We start from the raw sequence: 13,805 nt of genomic DNA, 5'->3' as shown, positions 1-13,805 counted from the left end.
GTAACTCCTCTGAACATCCTTTGATGCTCTGGTCCTTCTGGTTCCTGCAATCCTCAACCCTGCTGCTGCTGCCCCTCGTAATGGCAAAGTGGGAGCTGAAAACCCAGCCAGGAGATGAAATTCTCCAGCAAAGGCTCAGCTTCAGAACTTTTCCTCCTGCTCTGACATTTGTGTAACATTCAGAGGCCTCTTGCTCACACAGAGATGTTCCTCATCTCCAGCCAAGCACTTCAGATGGGAAGAATTATCTATTCCTCACTGACATCTTCCATTAAATGGAACATTTAATTAATTTGGTCCTAGGCCAGTCTGATCGCTTCTGCTCGCACGAAGACGAGCACGACTTGTAACTCTCTGGCACCGTTTCTTCTCCTCCTCCTCCCCCTCCAAAGGAACTTTAGTTGTTTACAGAATAGATACAAGAAAAGCCAAGCTGGTACAGTGACACATCATTAGTTAAAAATACACCACGGCATAAAGAGCTTTAGTGCCGAGAGCGCATCGGAATGCGGAATTACACGAAAATGGCTTAGGAAGGAAAATGAAAGTCATCTGGAAATTGGTGATTTTTCCTGCTACAGGCTGGAACAGAACAAAAAAGACTGCAAGCACTTTGTGTTATTGCAAAAAGCCAACTTTAGTGCAATTAACCAAGTTGAAAGAATGGTATAAAGAGTTATAAATATACTTGAAATGTATTACCAGCTCTAAAATGCAGATGGCAAACAGAGGGTGTGAAGAGATTGGGGGGAAGGTCTCAAAAGCCAACCCAAAGTGCAGGACCCTGGTCAGAGGCAGTATAACCAGCAGAGACAATTTGTGATTTGCAGGAAGCTGTGAAGTCAGAGAGATGGAAATGCAGCAGAGATGAGAGGAGCCCCTGGGCAGATTCCTGAGCGAAGCCCAAAGCCAGTGAGCCCCATGTTGGGTCTGAGAACCACAACGAGCTGGGACTGCACAGAGCACAGCCCAGGGAGCCTGGCTGAGCCCAGCTCAAAGCCACAGCAAAGCCAGAGCTGGGAGCTCTCTGTGAGCTAAAGCTCAGATCCTGCCTGAGGCTGGTGGTGATGCTGCCTCATGGTCCTGAGCTGCTGGGAGCTCAGAGAGAGCCCAGGTCCACAACTCAAAACAGAAATATGGGCAGAGACCCCCTGAAATAAACCACTTACACCTTGGTTTGAAACAGAGTTCAGACTAAAATAATTAATTGAAAAACAGCAGGTGAAATGTAATGAGGTACCAGCACCTGAACAACACCTGCAGAAAGGTTTGGGTTGGAAGGGACCTTAAATCCCATCCAGTGCCAGCTCTGCCATGGCAGAGACACCTCCCACTGCCCCAGGCTGCTCCAGCCTGGCCTTGGGCACTGCTGGGGATCCAGGGGCAGCCACATTTCCTCTGTGCCAGGGCCTCACCATCCTCACAGAGAATTTCTCCCTAATTGACCAATCTTCCACTGACAACAAGAGTGAGGCAGCCCCAAGCACACCCAAGGCATTTGGAATGCTGGAAAGCTGAAAGTCAGACAGTTTAAGATCTTGACGCACAAAAAGAAATTATGAACAGAATATTCCTGTAGTTGTACCAAAAGGAATTACCAATATGATATTGTCAATAGTGGGGCCTCAAGTTCCAGGGGCATTACAAAGCACAACCCACTGCACCTTCAGGGCTGCCAAAGAAGTCACCAAGAAAAAGTGAAAGAGATGCTCTAGTGGCATTTTAAAGGGGAAAAAAAAAAAACAGAGATAGCTCGAATCATCATCCTCTGATGAGGTGTTTTAATTCTAGGATAACAGACTGGCAAAACCTAAATAAAAACAAAGAGAATCAGGACACATCTGTTCAGCATGAAAACATTTTTTTTTCCCCGTCTGCTTCCTATGGAAGAAAAAAGACTTCAAGGACTGTGCTGAGGATAAGATCTCCTGTATCAAAGCAGGTGATACAGTAGAGTTGTGATAATTCTTGTGGAATGAGAGGAACGAAGATTAAGAGGAAAATGAGGAAATAAGAGATCTTTGAACTGCTTTGAAGTAGGGCACCAAAAAGCTGCTCCAAATTCCCATTAACTTCAGCAGTGCATGAAATGCAGTTTACTGCCTGCATGGCTCCGTGTTCTGGAAATTCCAACAGTGGGCAGCTAAACCCTGGAAATACACAGATTACAGGCAGGGAAAGCAGCACAACTCCGCACGCTCAGAGCTGGCAGTGAGTCAGCAGCACAAAGGAAAACACTGATCCAACAGGAACAGGCACACAGGCAAGAACTGATGGCCAGGAGTTTTTGGTGTGAGGAGGAATGAAAATAGTGGCTGTGAGACTGAAGTGATAACTCCTAAAAGATTTGCAAGTGGTGAGGGAGCTGAAGGGATGGGAAAAGAGCAGAAGGAATTACAGACTGGAGACAAAAAGTGAGTCATATTCCAATTCCTTCTTTGTGCCACATGGTGTATTGAGGACAGCTGCCACTCAATAAATCCTAAAATAACATTTTACTAGAAAACTTTGAGCAGGGCAGTTGCACTAAATCACCTCTACAGATCGCTTGCAAATCAAACAAAAACCACCAGAATTTGCAACAGTTTATGCAGATTAATCATTTACAAAGAGCATTAAGAGAAATCAAACAAAATATGTATTTGCAAGTAAGGAGATAAAGATGTTGTTCTTAAAATGGTATAAACAGGAACAATGATCAATTTGAATGAATTAAACAAACCAAAACCATCTTGTGTTCCTTCTCAATAAGGACAACTGTGAACCTGAGAAACTAAGATCCAAATTCAAAGAAAAAAAGTTCAAAACTGACCCTAAGGAACATTTCTCCTCACTTCAGGTGGCAGATGGATCCTTTGAAGCAAGAAATCCATTTGCCAAACACTTGCAGGGGGGCAAGGGATGCAAATTTTCACCCAAGACCAACATAAAGACAGAGAAACCAGGGCAACATTTCTTGACTGACTCACACTCCAACACCTTCATGCAGAATCACATTTATCATCTTTTTATTGATAACTAAAAGGGTGACAAAATACTAGCAAAGATTAGACTGAATATTTTAATCCACAAAGATTAGTATGAATTATAGAATTCCTGAAGAACTTTTGTTTCTGTTTGAGTAATTTATTTTGAGGCATCAACTATTTCAAAAAGGAGGAGTAAAATCAAAGCAAGCCATGAGGGGTTGGCAGCATCAGGTGTTTCATCCAGACTTTGCCTTAGTTTGGGGTTTCCTAATTTTTAGCCACATTTCTCAGTACCACACAACCCCAGACTGGTTTGGGCTGGGAGGGACCTTAAAGCTCATCCAGTTCCACCCCGGCACCTTCCACTATCCCAGATTGCTCCAAGCCCTGTCCAGCCTGGCCTGGAATCTGAGCAGAGAATTTCATGCCACTGGTGCAGTATCAAACCTGGCAGCAATAATTCCATGTGCCACAATCCCAGCACCAAACCAAAACTTCAAGTTTGCCAATTTAGCTTTTTTTTTTTTTTGCCTTACGAGGCTGTGGGTTAAAAGGGGCACGAGAGATGCACAGTCAGTACACCTCATTTCCATCTGTAAAGTAAATGTTTAATATTCCAGGAGTCGGAAATTAATTTCCTAAATGTTAATTGATGCTATTTCAAATCGCTGAGGGCACATTGAAGGCATTTCAAATGATTAACACAAGATTTGATGGCAAAGGAGCCATTTCAGTAATGGGCAGAGCCACAGCCATCCCTCCTGTCCCACCTGCAGCAAGAAATGCTCACTGAAAACCCAGTGAAATTGGGGAATTTCATCTGACTAAAATCCAACCACCTCCAGCCTGATTTTGTGTCCTTCACTCGAGGACAGAGCTGCTTCTAGGGGTGTTTTGGGGTTTTTTTGGATTTGCACTGTGGACGTCACTGATGACACAAGTGGAGGCTGCTCAAGCCACTCAGCCCTTCACAAGCACATCCTTAAATAACCAAAATGATGAAATACCCCAAATCATTGAAAGAAAAAGCCACCATTACCCCCCCAGCTGATTTGCAGCCCCACAACCCGAGCACCATTCCCACGGGGTGCTCCTCTCCCAGCCTGCAGCACCAACTACAACTCCAGCCTGGGATAATCCATGGAAAAGTGTCAGAGCCTGAGGAGTGAGCAGCAATCCAAACTGCGAGGTGTGCTGGGGAAAACACATCAGTCTGGGAGGAAATGGGGACTCTCCTGCTGCAGCACTGCCACTCCAGCATTTTTCAGGAGCTCTACACTCACTTAAGCACCCCTCGAGGCGCAGGCACCACCAGATCGGGGATGACGGATGTTCCGTCTCCAGCAGCAAATCCCACTGTGATTTTAATTGAATTCCAGCAGCCATTTTATTTTTTTTCCACGCAGCCTCTCCACCCTCTATTTCCTCCTTGCTCCCAGTGATTCAGCAGTTTATTCCTCACTACACTAATCCCTCCATAAGACAGTTTCTCATCCCTTTCAAGCAGTGCTCATGACAGCAGCTTCCCATATCGCTGGTGTTTGGGGCTCTTTTTTCCTATTAAACAGGAATTTATCTCAGACACGCTTTGGCTTTCAGGCTCCACCACTTTTCCAGCCATGAGAAGCATCATGAGTCCTCACACTGTGCTCATCCAGTCTCTCAGCTGAGCTGATGACAGCGTTGCAGGAATTTAAAAAGGAGACAGAAAAATGGAAATCAGTAGCCCAGAGGATCAGAAACAGGCAGTGACACCTGGAACCTAAACCAGCTGTGAAATGTTTTCAGAATACCTGGAAAATACATGTTTGCTATTTACAGGGGACTCCACAGACCTGCCAGCTGCCTGTTTGAGTTACTCACCTAAAAGGTGCAGAAATTCAGTTAATAGGAAAAAAAAAATAGGGACAACAAGCTGCCAGGACCCAGCTGTGCCAGAACTCCCAGCAACTCCTATCATTCAATAACACCTTGGAATCCAGGCTGACACATCTTGACCCAGCTATTTAGGCAGAGGCTCAAAACTCAGTCTAGTGACCCTTTATTGTAGTAATGAGCAGTTTAAAAGCACCATAATTGCTTCTGACCATAATCATCCAACAGCCATGAGCTGTTTATCTCAGAAAAATTAATCCTCAAAGGGTGACCCTCATGTCCACAACATGTTCTCAGTCATGGAGTGATTGATAAGTTATTCCAAGCCAGTCCACAGAACCACTGGTAGTGGCATTTTATCATCAAAGCTCCTCTGCCCTTAATCAAAGGCTAATTCAACATGAAATCCTTAAATATGGGCTGCACCACAAGATAAAGTTAGCAACCTTGAAAAGGCTGGGAAATGGCAATTTGCACACACAAACACAAGATTGAGAGCTCCCATCATAACCTGCCTCATCAATCACCAGCAGCAGTGGCTTTAGCAGGACTGTTTCCAGAGTATATTAAACTTCACGACACCTTAACCTTCTTGTAAGGCCACAATAATCTCCTTTATAATATCAAACAGGTGCAGAAGGGCAGACTTGCTTTGTGCCAAAGTATGCCTTGTGTCAGATTTCAGATTTAACAGCCTCGTTGCCTTCCCAGACGTTCCTTGGTGTCATTTCAGCCCCATATTCCCACTCAGGGAACACAGGCAACAGATCTCACACATATTCTGAAGGAAAATACTCTGAAATGCTGGGATGAGGCACATCCCTTGAGCTATCACCTGGTAATTACCTGTGCTTCCAAAAATCTCCTTGCAAGGAAAAGATCTGGCCAGGCACCTGTGACTGAACTCAAATTTATCCTAAGTTTTGGTCAAGCATTTATCATGATCTTAGGGTGAAAAGTCAAGTCACGAGGACTCCATCCTAAGTATTGCTCAAGTTAAAAAAAAAACAAAACAACAAAACAAAACAAAATACTCCAAATCTCAAGCAAGATGCAGACTCTGCAATAACTAATTACAATCAGGGTTGTGTCAAAAAGTTGCCGTTTTATTCTGCTGCAAAGTCAGGGTGCTCCCTCCCAGCTCCAAATTCCCAGCTCACCCTCTAAAAAACACAACTTAAACCACCATGAAGTGGCAGTTTTGGTGATTCAGTTTCATCAGATTACTTTAGAACAACCAACTCTGTTTTAATTTTTGGGGGTTTTTGGGTGGCACAAGGAACCCAAGTGATAAGGAGAGAAGGAAGCAGCCAAGGAAAGGGATGGCAGAGAGGCACAGAAGGTGAAAAGCACGAGAAAGGAATCAGGCTGGAAGCAGGAGATAACAGAGAGGAAAAGAAAGGACACAGCAGATTTTCAGAGGATTAGGAGAAGAGTAGGAGGATGTGGTGGCAGACACATCTGACAGTGAGGAGCCAGGGAAGGAGGACAATTCGGGATCCTGGGAAGCAGAAAGATGCCTGGAGATCACAAACAACCCTTGTCTTTGAAGGAGGGATCTAAAAATTGCATGTTGGAGGCAGTTCAGTGTCCATCCAAGTAATCCTCTTACACACTGACCCCCAGCACTTCAGCTGAGCCAAGAGCTGCCAGACACCAACAGTCACACACCAGGCAAAGGGGAAGCTGCCAGTGGACAAAACCAGCCCCAATCTTGTCAAACCATGCCCTAAAACCAGCTGCTTTCCACACTCTGCCCACCAGAATCTCCTTTTTCAGAGCATTCAGTTTTAGGACATTTCTCCAGCACAACTGTGCATTGTCTGCTGGTAATAATTCTAATTAAATTTACACTCTAAGCCTGGTTGTGGGATACAAAGCACAGATGCTGCAAACTCTAAGAGGACTGCTGGCCTGTCACTGTTTTAATTAGCTTGACAGGTAATCAAGTAGAATTTTGTAATTATACCACTATAAAGCACAAATGTTTCCTTTCAAATCCCTACTCCTGGAGTCACTTTGGTCAACCAGAGAAGCAAAAGCCCAAACTTGGCATCCTCAGGGCCTGGCTTTGACTCAGCAAGGCTCATGTGCTGCTGAGGAGAGTGGGAGAGAAACTCCTGCCCTCCCCCAGAGATGAAATATGTGTAAAAGCTGAATCTGCAGTCCCCAAATGTGTCATTTTGTCGAGTACAGCAGAGTGTGTGACCACTTTTCCCCAAAATCCACGCTGTGCTTGCTCCTTGAGGGCATCCTGCATCTCAAGGCTTGCTGCCACTGGGGCAGGGGCAGACTTTGGGCACACAAAATTCACTTTTTAGGGTATCTCAGCAGCTTGGGTGACACTGCTGTTCCCACTCCCCAAGAAGGAAATTCTGCCTTGTGGGGCCATTCCCAGACCTAAACACCCCACAGGGCACTGCTGACCTTTTAATGGCTCACATTCACCAGGTGCTTCCCCACATTTTATTTCAAATACCCCTTTCACTGCCAATGCCACTGATGCCTTTTGGGGATTGCCTAAAAAACAGAGGCCAGGCAGAATTAAGGGAATAAAAAGCTTCTATTTATGGAAGGGCCCAATTTTGGGCAGTCAAAGCCCCCCAGGGGCTACACCCAAAAATGGATGATGGGTCAGGGTTTGCACACTTTGATAAGTTTGGTCCATTTGCATATTGGGGTGAATCTGCCAATTCCAGCTTCAGCTAATGAAGTCACTGACCCCAAGTTTGCTCCCCCAACTCACTTTTGTTCCCATCTCAGGCCTGAGGCAGTGAGGTGTCCTTGACTGCCAGGCCTGGAGAGGAATTGTTGTGTCTGCCCAAACTGGGAAAGCAGCAGCTCCCACTGTGTGTGGAGTTCAGAGTTACACACTAAAGAGCTGCAGGGTTACAGATATATGGAAATAAAAAAGCTGAAATCCTGAGGCATGCCCAGAATGGAGGCATTTAACCCAAATTCCAGTCACATCCTCACTAATGAGGAGTGTTTACTCAAGAGTTAAAGACTCTGTAAACAGAAAGCAATTTCCATCCTCCTGGCTGGGCTGGTGTCAGCATTTGCAAACCATTACCAGCGTGCCCAGAACTGTCTGCTCCAGTCCTCCACACTTCCTATCAAACTGGCATTTAAGGATTTGGAATGCAGAACACAAGGCTGCAGCCTAAAAATAATATCCCGAGATTTGATCCTGCACTTCTTATTCAGGCTCAATTAATCAAGGTTGCCTAACTCTTCAGAAGTACTTTTCATCAGCAGATTGAAAACACTTCCCACATGAAATGGGGATCAGCGTCTCCTTTTTACTGTGGGGAACCTGAAAATGAGATTTCACCTGGGAAGGAGCTCTGAGGCTAATTTAGGAGTACTGTCCAAAGGGATGAGGAGTCCATTATTCAAAGTTATCTTTTATATTAAGAAATAAGCTTTTCCTTTCAGACCACTAGAAAGACTAGAAAGTGATCTATCACAGGATTTATCCTGCTGTCTTTGAAAACCTCACACCAAGATAGCACATTCCAAAAGAGCCAGGCTGAATGAGAATATTTACTTGATCTCCATCTTCAGTTTTCATTGTGAACACCCCCCAGGACTAAGGAGAAACTCCCAAGAATTAAGAAATTAAATATTTTTGTCAGAAACCATCTGTAGTCTCTCTGAACAGATACAGCAATAACATCTAAAACTAAGACAACATTCATTTTTCAAATAATTGTAAGCTCTGAAAACATCTTGTTCTCCTTTGGAAACAACATCATTCAGACTGAAAAGCATGTTGGAAAAAAACCCCTCCAGATAATTTCAGGGTCTGTAGAACAAAACCCACCTCTCCACTAACAAGATTGATTCCCTTTGACATTCAAACTGAGAGGCCATTAAGAAAATTTGAGTTTCAGAAACACCACAGGTTTTTTTTGACTAATTCAATTGCAGAGTCAATCATTCAATGATTAATTAAACACCAATTTTGAAAATCTCTTGACAAGAACAATGAGCCTAACCAGAAAAAAAAACCCTAAAACATTATTGATAGCAAGATATCAATATCCTTTTGAAAAAGATTCATTCTATAGCTTCCATACACCCTGTTAAATATATATAATTTACAATTTCCCATTTACAATAATAGCTGAAGGCAAACTGTTCCACATTTGCCATAAACCTTCCAATGTAGAATTGCATAAATGCAACATATACACCCCTAAGAACTTAAATGCACATTTATATATTCTTTTACAAAGGGAAATCAAAACCCCCTGTCAGGGCACAGAGAAACTCCAGGACAAATTCTTTAAAGCACAAACAACACAAAGGAGATTCTGACATTCAATGCAATGATATTCAGAATAAAGAGAAATTAACACCAACCCATCAGAATTAGGATTAAAGAATTGTTACCTTCTCCAGTGCATGATATGTAGCCTTCAGTCAAATTTCCAATACCTGAAAAAAGAAAATCAAATGGAATGTTGGTTATGCTGATATTTTAAGACACTAAATTAATTCTTGTTATTGTCAATTTGTTTTGCAGACAGAGAGGCTGTCTTGGATGACTTTTATTTGCTGTTTTCCGAGTGCCACGAGACAACAGCAGTAACCTGCTCAGATCCTTTCCCACTGCTTGATTCAGCTCCCCCCAGTCCATGAGCCCCATTCCCTACCCTGGGGCTCAACCTTTCCACCTGGGATGACTCAAATCTTTATTTTTCCATCTCTGACTTCACTAAAGGCTGAAACTCTTCCACTGATAACTCAGCTGACAACAAACCAACCTAAATCCCACAGAAAGAGGCTGAAGCAGAGCCATTTCCCATTAGATCACCCAAGCCACATGCTAATAAAATTTGAAAAAAATAAGAAAAACCAGGAAACTTATTCAGCACATGATTTAAACCTAAAGCTTCACAAGTTTGGTAGCGAGGTACAGGTCACACAGAGAACACATGGCAAATGGAGATGTGTGTGAAACTAGAATTCAGTGGGCACCAAAAATGCAGCAAAAATGATATAATATAAAGAAATATGAGCTTTTTTTTTTTTTACAGTATCAACACATCCCAGATAGGAGAGGCAGAAAAAGAAGCCTGACATTTTGCCTGAAGATAAGCACCCATTTCCTGGGCTGTAGCTTGAATTCCAATTCGATATGAGGAAGTCACAGCCAGAGGACAGCTCTGCTCCTGTAATGGGGTTGCTACTGATGCCCCTGAGAATTAGATATTGAGAAGAAATTCCTCCATGTGAGGGTGGGGAGGGTCTGGGATGGAATTCCCAGAGCAGCTGGGGCTGCCCTGGATCCCTGGCAGTGCCCAAAGCCAGGTTGGACACTGGGGCTTGGAGCCCATGGTGTCCCTGCCATGGCAGGGGTGGCACTGGGTGGGATTTAAAATCCCTTCCAACCCAAACCTTTCTGGGACTCTATGGATTCCTGTACTGGGGAATTGCATCCCTGGCAGCCTAAAGGGATATTTTGCCTTCATTTATCATGGATGCACCACTCCCATCCATCAGCAGCTTTTAGCAAGGATGTAGCCTGATGTCTCTCAGCCTCAGAGCTCCACTCACAAACCAGCAGCTGGCACAGCTCTTTTCCACTTGGATGTGCTGGAGGAAAGAGCTCCCTCCCAGTTCAGGAGACCTGGAGGGGACCAGGTGGGATCCAGCACCAGCCCTGGGTCTGGGAAAGCTTTTCCATGAGGAGCAGGCTGGAGGCAGGCAGAGCCAGATGGAGCCCACCGAAGTGAGCACAGCGCCGGGGAGAGCGGGTAAATATTTGACATTCAGAGCTACGCTAATTAGACACGGAGAAGAAACGAAAGGTTTTGTACCAATCAAAATATTACTCTATTTACTGTAACTGTTCAACTTATCACTTCACTCAGGCAAAGTTTGGGAGAACAACTTGCACAAGTTAAGCAATGCTCCACCACCAACGTCGCTGTGTATTTTTAGATGCTACAAAGCCCTGACTGCTGAAAACAAAGCAAAAAAACCTGCAAGTTTCAGCTCAGCCAAGCCTGGTCTGCTCAGTACAGCGAGATTTGGAGCCCACCAGGCTCCCAGACACCCCTGAACCCCGTGGGCATGCAGGGCCCGGAGCCAAGGCACAAGAGGTGTCTCACAGAACACCTGCCACACCAACCCCCAGAGCTGCACCTCACCACGCTTTGGGCTTTTGTTTTTCCATCCCTGTCATGCCTGTGTGCAGAGCCAGGCATGGGTGGCTTTTTTTGGAGCTTATGTGGGAGACTATGGATGGAATCTTGGTTTTTCTCTTCCCCCACACCCCCAGCAAGTGCAGTTACTACAAAGCTCATGAGTGCTTTCTCCTGCTGGAGCTGCTCACGTCGGGTGGGTTCTCACTGGAGCACAAACCTCATCTCCCATATGCCCACCCAGCACTTTGGATACTTCATTTTGGTTGAAAATCCTCTACATTCTGATTCTGTCTGCTTAGCAGCTCAAGCCAGCCGCACACGACCACTCAAATCCTTCAGAAATTGCCAACAACGGGAACACTCCTGTGGACAATTTCTTGAAACACTGCTTTGGCAGAGAGATGTTGACTCAAACCAGGGAGGAGCCACTTTCAGAATATTCCGTTTTCAGCACAGGATTTCATCCTGCAGGAATTGCAGATGATCCTGATAAAACCTGCAGATTTGGTGCTCAGGTGGTGACCTGGCAATGCTGGGTTGATGTTTGGGCTCCTCTCAGAGGGCTTTTCCCATCTTTATTGTTCTGTGTTGGAGATGGTGATTAAATTTATTGTACATTATCCTCACCAGCAGCACTGAACCTGAACTTCCAGGCTGGGAAACCTAAAGATTTTCAGTTATATTTCCCCCCAAACATCAGCAGTGCCCAAGCAATTTTGCTAAATAATAAAGAAACCTCCCCTAGCCTGGAGGGTTTGGAGAGGAATTCAAACCCACACCTTCATCCCAGGTGAAAAGCAACCTGGAACAGGAACTGGGGGGCACAGACTGTGCTCCCTCCCTCAGCTGACACTACAGCAGACAGCACACTAAAATCTGAATTTAGCAGGTTCAGTATTTTCTGCATCCCTCGTCAACAGAAGGCTTTGAAAAAAAACTTCAGAACACGGAGAGGAAGTTGTCTCCAAAGGAAAAGGCAACAACACTCTTTTAGTGCAGCTCCCCAGTCACCACTGCAGTCGTTCTTGAAGCTGTAACTTCCAAAAAAACCTAAGAAGAAACTCAGTTTTGTGCAAGCCTCATTTCATGTAAAGAAACAGCACATCCTTCAAGAGGAGAAAAAAAACGACTTAAGGAGAGAAAATAAAAATAGAGAGGATTCATTTCACAGTAATACTGTGTATTTGCACAGAAAAATTCCACTTTTTTTTGTGGAGGCAGTTCTTTGGGAGCTGGCAAGAGGGAGCACGATGAGAGCCTGGAGAAATGCTGATCTCTCATCTGCTGCCAGCAGAAATCCATACATTACACGGAGTTTATATTGACACAAACTCCTGCAGACGGGGCTGAAAGCAGCACTCCCAGAGAAACCTGAGGGGCATTTCCCACCTGGAAGTTTTTTAGCATCATTTGCAGATCCTGCCATTCCTAAAGCATCTTTCCCCAGAGCACCTGGAGCCCAGGCTGCAGGGAAGGAAGGGGTGATGGTGTTTCCCTGGGGAAGGGAACCAAGCCTGGCCCAGGACTGGGACATTACTGAGCACCAGGCTGGGATTCCTCACCCCAAAATCCCCCCTTGGTCACTGCAAGCACACAATAACTCTTTTGCTGCTTGTTTTGATCTTTTTCCTGTCCCTGGCTCTGCTGTGGGTTTAGGTTTATGGAATCAGCCTTCTCTGGCACTGTTTTGCATCACCTGCCAACCCACAGACTTGTCCTATCTTCCAAATTCTGGTTTTAACCAAGATTAAATAAAACGATGAGATTTTTGCTACTTTGCTTCACTCCAGTCTCAAACTAGACAGTCCAGGAGCCCTCAGAATGCAGATTTATCTTTATCTCAACCCCCCTTGTACACTGTAAAGACCTTTTCCTGCTCCTGTTATTGAACATGAACTTCCAAACCTTCCACACAATATTCCTCACTTAGGCTAAAGAACATGAGAACCCTGTGGACTATGGGCTCATTAATAAATGTTAATAAATAATCAAGTGCACCTGAACCTGCTCTTGCTTATCTTCATTTCCAGCAGCCCTCAGGAGGAAATCTGCTCTGTTCCATCCCTCTTCCTGCTCCAAGAGGACATTCCCAGGACAAAATCCATGCCCAGGCAGCTCTGCCCTAATCCTGCCTCTGCTGCTTCTCCAAACAAAGCCAGAGGATGTGAACTCTGAATTTTCACCACCCAGATCAGGATCACCCCCAGCCCTTCCTCCTGCTCACCAATTTCAGCACTGGATTGATTATGGGAGCTCAAAGGAGCAGACAGAGTTTTCTGGAGCTGAAATATAAATCCCATGTGCAGAAGCATTTCCTGTGCATTTAAACACTGTTTAGTGAGTCAGCCAAAATCATTCTGCAAGTGTCATCCATCTCCTGAAGGAAAAGCTTCAGCAGCCTAATCCCAGCACAGTTCTCCCAGGGACTGAGGGCTCTCACTTCCAAGCAAAATGCTGTCAGAATAGAGAGCTCATGTGATTTATTCCAACTAAAATAAGTGCAAAAAAAAAAAATTCAAACTCTCATTTGGTCTCATCAAGTGGGGATGAGCGTTACAAATTTATATTGTATTTTCAGGTTTTACAATTCCATTTGTTGGCTGTCATTTGCTTCACAAATGAACAGAACACTGAGATTTCTCTGATAATCTCTCCAAACAATTGTGGTGCCTGTATTTATTATCAATATGCAGCCATGCAGGTCAAAGGGATTCACCAGCTGATTCCTCAACTGAACTTGTAAAGTGCATAACAACCCTTAAAATTGTCTCTGCTACTTAAAATGGGTTTTCCTGCTCCATCA

The 13,805-nt window shown here is 44.5% G+C and overlaps 1 protein-coding gene across 2 annotated transcripts in view; it reads right to left on the bottom strand.

The window, feature by feature from the left end:
- Window positions 1-13,805, bottom strand: part of LOC135308221 (contactin-4) — a 269,514-nt gene that overhangs the window by 223,056 nt on the left and 32,653 nt on the right. For both annotated transcript variants that reach the window (XM_064433116.1, XM_064433118.1), the window contains exon 2: window positions 9,243-9,287. The gene's annotated coding sequence lies outside the window, so the exon portion shown is untranslated. The remainder of the gene's footprint in view (window positions 1-9,242; window positions 9,288-13,805) is intronic.

Source organism: Passer domesticus, chromosome 9 (assembly GCF_036417665.1).
Source record: "Passer domesticus isolate bPasDom1 chromosome 9, bPasDom1.hap1, whole genome shotgun sequence".
Lineage (NCBI taxonomy): Eukaryota > Metazoa > Chordata > Aves > Passeriformes > Passeridae > Passer > Passer domesticus.
This window is presented reverse-complemented; position numbering and strand designations above follow the sequence as displayed.